The 11558-nt window shown below is 33.1% G+C and overlaps 1 long non-coding RNA gene across 2 annotated transcripts; it reads right to left on the reverse strand.

Moving 5' to 3' along the window:
• Positions 1-10297: 10297 nt before the first annotated feature.
• On the reverse strand, positions 10298-11123 carry LOC149969048 (uncharacterized). 2 transcript variants are annotated; one of them, XR_016480750.1, is made up of 3 exons: positions 10911-11123; positions 10682-10820; positions 10298-10557 (listed from the first exon to the last, which is right to left on the reverse strand). It is a non-coding gene; the product is annotated as an uncharacterized LOC149969048 (long non-coding RNA). The 2 variants fall into 2 exon arrangements; XR_016480749.1 differs by having other exon boundaries at positions 10298-10820.
• Between the last annotated feature and the right edge of the window lie 435 nt (positions 11124-11558).

Consider the following 11558-nt stretch of genomic DNA (forward strand, 5'->3'; position numbering starts at 1 on the left):
ATCCTTTTCCTACTACGTTTAAAGCAATGTCATAATGAGATACTGGTCGAGATCTACAACTTGACTAAAAAGTAAATTTGTTTGTTTGTTTTTTTCCTAACGTTTTCATCATGAGATTTCTAGAATTCGCTTTCATTCAAATTTCACAAGAAAACTCGTAAACTGAAAAGAAAAAAAGAAATTGATTATTTTGTATCGCTTCTGTACGCTCCTAATATCAACATATTTTATTTTATCCTATTAAAAACTCGACTTGCGCGTAAATTAATATCTCAAAAACATATTTAGCCCTATGGTCAAATCTATCATAAAAATACTATTAAGTCACCATTACATGAAAATAAAATATTATTAATACATACTTGTCAGTCAGTCGACAATTAGTATTCAGAAGAAGTCAGATACTTCTTTGTCTAAAGCCCCCATACCTAGAAAAAATAATTTAAGGGTAATTTACCTTTAATCAAAATTGAATATTACACAGTCAACTGGTCAGTCTGTCAGTCCACGTTTATCTGAGTCTTATAAGTAATATAAAAATACTATTAAAGAACAATTACCTGAAAAAATATGCATAGCTGTTAAGTTCTGTTCCGTCCTCCTCTGGCATGCCGGCAGTTGATACCTGAAAAAACACCTACGTAGAAAATAAAAATTATATTTTTGTTACCTAATTATTAATTCTAAGACTTTTTTGTTACCTGTAATAAAAATTTCAATATTTCGCAATACCTTCAGTCCACGTCTACCTGAAACCTAAAAGAAGGCCACGAAAATTTATAAATAAAAATAGTTATAAGTTCACTGTTAACTATCCTCCGTCACGCGAACCTTCGTCTATACCAACATCGAGTACCTAAAATTAATGTTAAAAATTGATAAAATTAATGAATATTATTTTTTTGTCATGGAGTATTAGAAATTAGTGTAAATAAAAAATATCAAATATACCCTAATACAATTTATGACCACCATTTATTTGTCAGGGAGTGCTAGAAATTAGTTCAAATAAAAAACAAACTTTTTTGTAAAAGTTTTATTTTGTTTTAAAAAATGTTTCTACTTAACATTTAAAAAAATATATTTTAAATTATTTAAAAAACTTGTTGCAGTTTCCTTAATTTAAATTTAAGGCACAACACATTTACGACCGAGTCATTGAAAATCTGTGAATCTGAAATAGCTGGTTCAAGCAATCCTCCGTCTAGTTCATAGAATGTTTGACGTAACAAACTTTAAAATAAAGCGTTACTGAATTACGGCCCAAATAAATTAATACTACGGTTAATTCCGCTAATCCACTTTATTCAGTTGGTGTTGATTGTCCTATTAAAGAAATGGTATTATCTCGCGTTATAAAAGTAGAAAAAAAATTACAAAACTTACCTTTGTTGATTTCCTGTTGTTCGCCAACTTCGTTAATCTTGTCTCCCGAAGCTTCCTTTATGGAGTTTTCTATATCTGTTGATGCAGTTGACATTGGTGTTGAGTGTCCTTTTAAAGAAATGTGATAATCTAGCGTTATTAAATAAAAAACAATACTTACCGTTGTCAGATTCGTTTACTTCGTCTATCGGAACACTTGTGTAGTTTGCGAAATCTATACAATAAATCATTTCATAATTACATTTTTAAAAAACATAAAAAACTGTATAACATTGTAGTTGTTATCTTTATATAAAAACACAATAAAGTAAAAAAAGATCAATAATTTGGGGGGAAAACTGTGCTTCATTGGAAAATACTCAAGGCAAACGACTTACGACTAACGAAGAAAAATAAATTAGTCTTTAACTTACGCTGTCTTAAATGTTCCATTTGGACAACTGTTTCTTCGTAATTTGCGCATTGAAATTTCTTGCGCCAAAATTCCAATTGCGGAACCACATTTATTAGGGACTCGGCGTTGTTTTTGAAATCTTCGCGGAGAATATGCCTCAGTTTTTCCGCCACATTTGAGTTCTGTTTCTTTCTGGCCAATTTTTGATTTAGTTTTGTAATTTCCTATTTCTTCTTCCATGCCCTGGAGCTGAGAAGTTAAAGTCTAATAAATATAAAAACTTAATTAGTTAATAAAAAGTTAAATAAAAATGCATAAAAACAACCTGTTTTATCTCCCACAAATTTAAAAGTTGCGTTTTTTCGTCCTGAAAAATATCAGATCCCTCCTCATCGGACATAATTTCAGTTGGCACAGCTTCATGCTCGGCAAACCCTAATTAAGTTATTATTTATTTATATATAATTTAAATGATGTATTCTTTATTAGTATCACTTACCCGGTAACGCAAACCACGGTTCTTAATGATCCTTCTCTCCTCCAAAGGGGTAAAATTTAACCAGTTCGTGTCCGACACACATGGCACGTATAATGAATTTTTTTAAAGAATATATACCCATCAATTTCACCACTAAACCAATAATGTACTGACGAAAAAAACAAAATTGGACGGCCTGCGTTGTTTTCAAGCGATAAATATTTCATGAATTTTTCACCGAAATTTCTTACGTGAACGTTATTGGGAGTACTGCAAATATAAAATTTATAATAAATTGATAAACTAAAAAAATAATTTAAAATATTCTTACTCTTCGTTACATTGCTTATATCGGATTTCTTCGATCTTTTTGACGATCGCATACCACGTGTAAGTTTTTACCAAAGACTTTTTCCCTAATGAAGGTTTAATCTCGGTTTCTGCTAAAAATAGCTTAGAAATGTTTTGCACGGGCCAATTTCGTACACAGACTTCCACATACTCCACTAATTTTTCAATTTTAATTTTTTTGCTGTGCGGCGCTGATGTGTCTTTGTCATATGCTGTTTCAATTTTTTTCCCTATCCATTCCATAGTTCAAAACTGCGATTCTTTAAAATCTACAACAAAAGTTTCCTAATTAACCGTAATAATATATAATAAATAATATCATAAATAAACCATACCTATCTTCTGCCGTTTCGCTGATCTACTCAGAGCCATCTTTAAAGATAAGCCAACAAAAATAACCTTTAAGATAAATATAAAAATATGTTTATCATATATTAATGTCAAAACAATTTGTCAATAAAGGTTTTTTTCGAGCATGCGATCATTAATATTACAAAAGCACCCTAAAAGAAAAAAAATCAGCGCATCCTTAGCTTTAACAGTACAATAAATTTTCCGTATATTATAGAAAGAGCTATTTTACTTTCAAAAGAAAGTTAAAAATTACTTACTTATTACCAACTTCAGTTTTTTTTCTGGCAAAAAACGAAAAATGTTGCTAAACTGACTTTGCAGATAGTTGCGATTTCTAAAATGAAAACGAATAATTTATGTAAATTTAAAAAAAATAATCTCTAACGAAAGTAAGGTTTTGTTCACTATCGTTATCTTTTAACCTAGGAAAAAGAAGTCAACTAGGACGAAAGTAAGTTTTTGTTCACCTCGAGCTACCGATTGAAACCAAAAAATTATTTATAAATTTAATTTATTTTTAAAGTGTATTTTAAGCCTAAATAACCTAAATTCAAAACAAAGCTCTTACGAAACTCTAAAAGGTCCTAAAAAGACGGCATCCTAATCCAAAGTATTTACCCTTTTCTAAAGCAGCTCTGTAAAAACAAAAGGGAACCTTGAGATAAACCACGACTTTTTAAATATGAAAATATAAATAAAATTATATTAACGTGGATATAAGCGTGTCATAATTCATTTCATATCAAACCTAAAAAATTTTCTCGGAAATGAGCAATATTAATAAAATGAGTTTACTTAAATATTTGTATTGCTCCTAAAGAAAAACAGTGCAATTAAAGCCACTTTCCTTTCGGTTTCTTTTGCCTTTCTATTTATCTTTAAATAAACGCGAGTGAAGACAATCCCCACTTTCTTTCCACTTACTCTATTTATTTATTCACACAATAGTTGAAAAGGCTTAAGTTAAAAAGAAATTAAGAAAGTTAAGGAAAACTAACTTTCCTTTGGTTTCTTTCCCTTTATTTTAACTTCCATCACAAGCAAGGAAAAAAAGTTAGTCGATTTACACTTTCCTTTCAATTCGTTTGGTTATTTTCCCATTTATTTTTAGTTGTAGCCCACGCAAGGGAAACTAAAGTTAGTTAATACACACTTCCCTTTCAATTGTTACCCAGAATCAGAAAGAAAGCACATAAAAATCATTTATTTTTTAGTCACGGGCGTGTGAAGTTCGATATTTCTTTGTGCCGAATTAAAATAAAGTAAACCTGAAAGAAATTAGTTTTCTTCTTCGTTCAAATATTAAACATTGATAGGATAATTTTCTAAACTCGGAAAAAGTTTGAGGTAGTTTGTAACTTATTTATTGATCATATCGCTTGTTTCGTATCGTATTTAATGAGTTTTTATATGGCTTACTAAATCGCAAAGTAACGGGTAAGCTACTTTTTTCTTACTTTTGTTTGATTTTACTGGCCTTTTATTGGCCTTTGATTTAATTTTCGTATCGTATTTAACGAGCTGAGTTATTACAGGGCATTCCAAATCAAAAAATTAACGGGTTAGGTACTTTTTTCTTACTTTTATTGGCGTTCAGATAGTTTTATCTTCTTCTATAAACGTGTTCACTGATTTAACGCTACTAGTTTTACTAGTTCGATCTTATTTATTAAAATCAGCTTAGATGAAAGGTTTAGTTTAGAGCTTTTACATAAATCTAGGGTTAGTTTGTGTGTCATCAAAATGCATTACTCCAAAAGCTTTTTTCCCGATTAATTAAAACGTCCAAATTACCATTTAATTGCACATAATGGTAGCCTATTAGTTTTCCAAGCTCTGGGCCTTAAGTAAAAACGATTTCTGCAAAACGCCCTTTGTACACCTTCCTTTATTTATAAAGAAGTAAGTTTTAACACTTCCACTACCAAAAATATTTAAAAAACCAAATAAAAGTGACCCAGAAGGTTTCATTTTTTTTAAATAGCACAGAGAAATAATGTTAAAAAATACCATCGATAATAATAATTGACATTTTTTAGTATTACTACTTACCCAATACTTTCGATTCTATACGTAACAGTTAATTATTGATACTCTTTAATTAATATCGCAACAAATTCTAAATATATCGTTTATAAAAAAACATACGTTTCAATGTTAACTTTATTTTTTATATTACTAATTGCCAGCATCACCTCATGTAACACGTTAAATTGTAACATGCGTACCGATAATATTATTTAACCAAACGCCGCTACTAAAATTCTTGGAATGGCTGCTTGCCGTTTAAAAATAACGATTTTAGTTCTGACCCGCGTATCGATTGAAAAACAAAACAACGTCAAGCCGCAAAAAGGTGTGTACTCTAACAATAAATAATTTGACTCATGGAAAATAAAATTCGATATTCTAAATGGATTTATGTACTTGTTAAAAGAAATAAATATTTTTAAGAAACTGTTTGCCTAACACGATTAAAAGCTTCCCTAAGCCAGGTGCTTTTAGAATTGCAAACAGAACAAAAATTTAAAATATGTCTTTGGCTAAGGAAAAGATCATTACAACGCTCGTGAAATTTGCTTGAAGCATGTGCAGTACATTAAAAGGCTCTCTTGGCTATTCAAAAGACGTTTATAAAGAGAAAAGTGAGCACCGAAATATTAAATTTGTAAATCGCTGGCAGAAAAAATTAGTTTAAATATTTCATAAGGCCAAAAAAAAACTGTAATTACCTCTTCAAGGATTTAATGATCCCAAGGAGAGGTTTAAAAATCTCGTTGTGGGATCTGAAACCAGGCCCCTTGCTTGACAGGCAAGAGTTATACCATAGAACCTCCAACACATACTGTGCTACAACGATATTTAGAAAAACAGTTTTGGCCAAAGTCCGATTTCCTTTACGATTTTATAAGATTTTTATGTTAATAAATTAAATTTATTTTAAAATTAATTAAATATTTTAATATAAAAAACAGTCGTGGACAGGAATCGAACATGGATCTCATCTAAAGCAAGAAGACTGCTTATTGCTGAGCCATTGACTTTATTGTCGCTATGTTAAAAATAAAAAAATATATCAGGCAAACTCTTACGAGGAGAGGTATATTTTGGCTTGCTAACTTATTTTAAGATTTAACATTATTTGTCGAAGTATTAGACATAAGACACATCTCGTAGCAAGAGGAGCCGGGCTCGATCCCAGCTAGTGGCACTGGGTGGAAACAAGGAACAACATTCTGCGTTGAGTTTGCAAGTTCTCTTCCCATTGGTTTAAGGGGTTTTCCCCCGAGCTATTCGGTTTCGCTTTCCATAAAAACTTGAAGTTAACGGTAATAGTGAGTGTAGAGAGTTGTTGGCTCGCTTGGCCTGCAGGGCTGACACCACACTCCTACGCATTGTAACCTGACCACCTGAATTAATGGCTTTAAAAGTCGCTTGATGACTTAGCCCTAAGGTGGTGCCTTGGGTATTAGCCTAGTTGATTTTTATTATAATTATCTCGGGTAAATGTCGGTCATTGGATACTGCTAAGTTCGATATATGGATACAAACAAATTTTTATTTTATGAATTAAAATAGAGCAGTTTTGCCTGAAATATTTAAAAAAAAATTAATTATATATTTCTACGAAGAATACATTTTAGACTGGTTACGTCCTTTTGGGAAATATTGACTTTCGTCGGAAATCGGCCGGTGTCACTTAAACTAATATACTGAGTTGCGCTTTTAATTCTTACTCATCCAATATTTCCAGTTCTGGATATTATCGTGATTTAATTATGTCATTTATGGCCTTGCTCACGTTATATTTTACGTGAAATGAAAATTTATGGCAATTATACAGCGTGTTTTAATTTGAATGCACCAGGTATTTGGCTTAAAAATTGTTTTACACTATCGAGAAAGGTCGTTGTTTTTTTATATGTTTAGCAAAATCGTGACATTTTTTTTCGGTTTTGGAATTGTTTTTTTTTAACGGTAGATATAGTAGTCGAAAACTTTCAACACACAAGTTGAAGAGCATACTTGAAAACCTTATATAAATTTGGTTTCGTCGGAAGAGGTCGATTTGTCACTGAGATATTAGGTTATGTAAAATAACAAGATGGTAGTAGGAGGCCTTAACCTTTTCACAACTAATTTAAAAATAAACCTCTCTAAATTGTATTGTTTGTATGACTGCTTAAAAACGTACGTTTTTGAAACTTATTTTCTACTCCGCTGCTTGCAAGTCTGAAATTGGATCTAAAGTATTTGGTTATCGGCGAGCTTTAAAGCAACAAGCAATTTTTCATGTGGCTAATTATTTGAGAAATAAAGCTAAACAAACCATGAAGCGTAAAATACGTCACGCACTAAGTAGATTTACGGCGTATTTCCACCGTTATTTTATTCAGGAAAATAATGTTCAATCATCTTATTTGGACATAAAATATTCGGTTAAGAAACGCCTATTTTACATTTCATAAAATAATGCTACTTTATCTTTTTAGTAAGAGTATTTATTCAAATGTTAATTTCAAAGGTAACGCTTATAGACAGACCCAACTGAAACGTAAGGTAAACAAGCTAGGGATAAATAAATGAAATAAAATTAAAGTTTAATACATTAATACAATACACATTAACAAAATATTTATAAAGAATGACACTATAGTTATATTATTTACACTACGACCACCCTGGGACCTTACGATTAACATTACGGGGGTAACACTCTCCCTAGGAGTTGGCCAGGTCCTGGGACCCTTAACGGCGAAATGCCAGCGGCTTAGTTGCCTAATTGGTAATATTGTACTTACCTTTTGTAAGTCCTTTTGCTTGGGAGCCCGCCCAGTTGGTCCCTAGAAGGCCACTTTCTTTTGTTGACACTGCAGGAACGCGCACTCGCACTTCCTACGAGGCACAACCCAGCTTCAAAGTCGTGGTTGGCTCATCCAGCACGTTGCGCGGATATTAGATCGGACGGCGGATTTTTTAACGCGGTCAACCGGCAATAACTTCGGCTCTCCCGCAAAAGCGGTAGCCACGAGGCTTGCGTTCGGAAAGTCCGTGCTGACCAATCTGTCAAATTTTTCCCAGAGTCCATCGTTTTGTTGCACAGCCATATCACGTGGTCTGCTTTGGCGGGAAAGTCATTTTCCAATCAGAGCACTTGGGCCAACTACGTTTGGTTTGGCCCCAACCAATGGAAACGAAAACGTAATGACGCTCACTTTTATGAAAAGGGTCCCATGAGCCAGTTCCTTCAAAGGGTCAACCAGAGCGTCCCCAATTACTCAACTAACAACGTCAAAACTGGCGATACCAAGACGCCAGGGATAAATCAAACCAAAAATAAGACAGAATAATAAAACACAATGCGGAGTTTCTCAGAACTCCAAATATTGGCAACCCTCAATTCGGAATAATACTAAAAATTGGGGCAATGAAAGAAGGTGTTAATGGGCTCGCGAGGGAATAAACGAACGGAGACGGGCGTCGCTTAATCCCCAAAAGAAGCGGTGGTGAAAAGAAAGGATAGAGAAAATAACGCAGGGGGAACTCGAGCTACCTAAGGCCACAAGGTCACCTTTGACCCCCCCCCGCCCTCGAAGGGATCAGACTGCAAATACCTTCCCACGGATACCCTTCGCAGCAACGGCCGGCCGCCGCCAGGGGTCACCTGAAAATATCCACCGTCCTAAATTTAAGAATTACAAGGCCGAATCCTTGTTGACATATATAGATTTGGCTAAATTAATAGAAAGTATGAAGACATTAAATTAAGTCGTTACAATCTCAAATATCTAATCCAGATGATTTTCACAATATTATTTCATTATGAGTTACAATAACATATTATTGTGAAAATCAACTGGATTTGAACTAATCCGTATAATTCGAACTTAAGCAAACAATCATAATACTGATTTATCTCGATTTTTTTTACTACCATTAATAATACAACTCCAAATTAAATAGTTCAAATAATACAACTAAATTTTTATTTATCTGTAAAGTACTTTGTATCTAGATGAAAATTCAACTCTAATTCAAACCATACATCCATGTTAAACCTTAATGGGGTAGGAATATAAACCTTTTAAAGGTTCAAAATGCAGCCTTTAAAAGGTCAAAAGTTAACCTTCAAGTGGTTGGAATGTAAACCTTTATAGGGTGTTATTCTGAACCTTCGAATGGTTCAGTTTTGGACCTTTGTAAGGATAAAATATAAACCTTCGAATGGTTCGGTTTTGAACCTTTGTAAGGATAAAATATAAACCTTCGAATGGTTCGGTTTTAAACCTTTTTAAGGATAACATATAAATCTTCGAATGGTTTGGTTTTGAACAGTTTTAAAAAGTCCAAAATTGAACCCAAAAGATAAGGTTCAAATTTTAGTCAAATAAGGTGCTCCCTGGGTTGCATGCCTGAAATAAGGAAATATTTTTAACGCGGTAAACGTTAGGCCTAAGTTGGAATTCGGGATCATATTTATAGATAATAAGGGCCCGTTCCAGAGACGTTTTCAAAAGTCTCGTTTAAAAACAAGACTCGCGATTTAACGAAACCGATTTACCGAGACCTAGACTAGAGTTATAAAAACGCGTTCCAGAGTCATTTTAATAAGACTTCGTAAACTCCCGCTCTCGTTATTTCGCCTTTTTTTTAAATAAGCTCCGCCCCCGTCCGGAGCCAATAAAAACGCCGGAAAATATCGGCGGTAAGTGGGTTACTTCAATCGCTCAGTTAAGCCTTAGCGTTGTCTGTGATTTCTTTCTTGTAAACAGTGGCAATTTTCCACTTTCGAGTTTCGACTACGTAATCTCGGCTATTTATCAGTTATTTTATTATATTTATTAAATTTTATTTATAAATTTACAATTTTTGGTGGTTATTTACATTTGTTTTTATATAATATTTGCATTTATTTATTTAAAAATGGGGTTAGCAAAGAAGCAGAGCTAAGGGCGAAGTTTAACTCAGGTTGAATGAAAGGCAAAAGGAAGTAATTGTTGCTGGGCTTGAAGCTAGAATGGGTTTGGTCAACGGAGTTATGGCAGTAGTGAAAGCCTACAAAAACATAGTAAAAGCGTGGAAAGAGATGGCAAAAGAAGTGTCAGCCGTTGGTAAGGGGGCAAAAAGAACTCTCTTACAAATTAGAACAAAATGGTCTTTCTTAAGAAACATCGTAAAGACACTGGCCCAAGATATCATAATGATCAGAAAATCAACTGGAGATTAGCTGACACCACTTGAGAATAGAGTGGTGAAACTAATTGGTGAAACTATGATTCGTGGTATAGCAGGTGTTGAAAATCGCATTGGTAGTACAGCAATGAAGAAACAAGTACATTAAACTCTACTTTATTTACTTTAAATATAAAATTTGAATTGTTAAATATACATTACAATTTGAAACAATATAAATAAAGCCCCGTACCTTCTACAAGAGCTAGCAGTTTCAAATACCACCAGCGAGAAAAAGTGGTTTTTTTATTGGTATATGCCAAGTACGGGGCGTTTTCACATTACTCCTAAGAATACTCCACCGAGTGAGGTCGGTAGTGCTCCCCTTAATTTGGCTTCAAAGAGACGTGGTAAAATATTTCTATTAAGTAGAGGATATCATAATTTAATTTGGATTTCCATATTGATGACAACACAACGGCAACAAAGATGGACAATGCAATATATTGCCAATAAAATGGGAATTATTTAGATGTATTACTTACTAGCAGATATAGCTCAAGTTACATTTTTTAAATAGACGCAAGGGCTGAAAACCCACTTCCAAATCCACCTAGGCCAACATTAATGGAAAAATCCAAAAGTGTTTTATGTATTGTTAACGTTGCTCTTTTCCTACATTCTCTGAAAAATAGATAGCCATTAATTAAGATATAATTATTAATTTGATATACCTGTTAAAGGTGACAAAAGAAGCTATAAAAAACATCATACCTGTGTCCTCCGAACCTATTGCTGCTAGCAGTGCTGAAACATTAGACCATGTTGCTCTGTCTGTAGTAAATTAAAATAATCCAGAACGATTTAATGGGCTTTAGGAACTGATTCGAAACGAAATGCGCAATTTTCTCTCTCCTTTTCCAGTCATTTGGACAATACCATACTCAACTCTTTTGTTCGGGCTGAAAAGGAAATTGAAAATTTTATTTCAGTGATCTCGTCTTATAATCGAATAATTAATAACCCTGAAACGTAATTACATTTACCAGCAGTATGTCTACTACTTTAAAATAATTTAATGAATATTACTTATTACCTTTTCTCTAGCTTTCAGATGTAAAACTTTCCACAACAATAAAACTTAAGTTATTTCTTTATTGTTGTCAGCTGACCCATCGTCCAACGGAGCTGTCTCCATCTTCATGCAGGTTTTTCACTTAATATCAGTTTGGCGGTAGATTTGAATTTCATTTGGATATTTTTCAAAGGTGGTTATCACCTTCCGGTAATTTTTTACCCATAAAAGTAGTTAGGGGCTCAATAAACATTTCATTCAGTATATTAGGCAGTTTTTATCATTGGGTATCAGGTCAAAAGGTAGATGTGTTCCCCATTCTCTTTAAAAGATAGCTGTAATAATAA

Source organism: Leiobunum rupestre, chromosome 1, assembly GCF_980474605.1.
Source record: "Leiobunum rupestre chromosome 1, qqLeiRupe1.1.hap1, whole genome shotgun sequence".
NCBI classification, from domain to species: domain Eukaryota; kingdom Metazoa; phylum Arthropoda; class Arachnida; order Opiliones; family Sclerosomatidae; genus Leiobunum; species Leiobunum rupestre.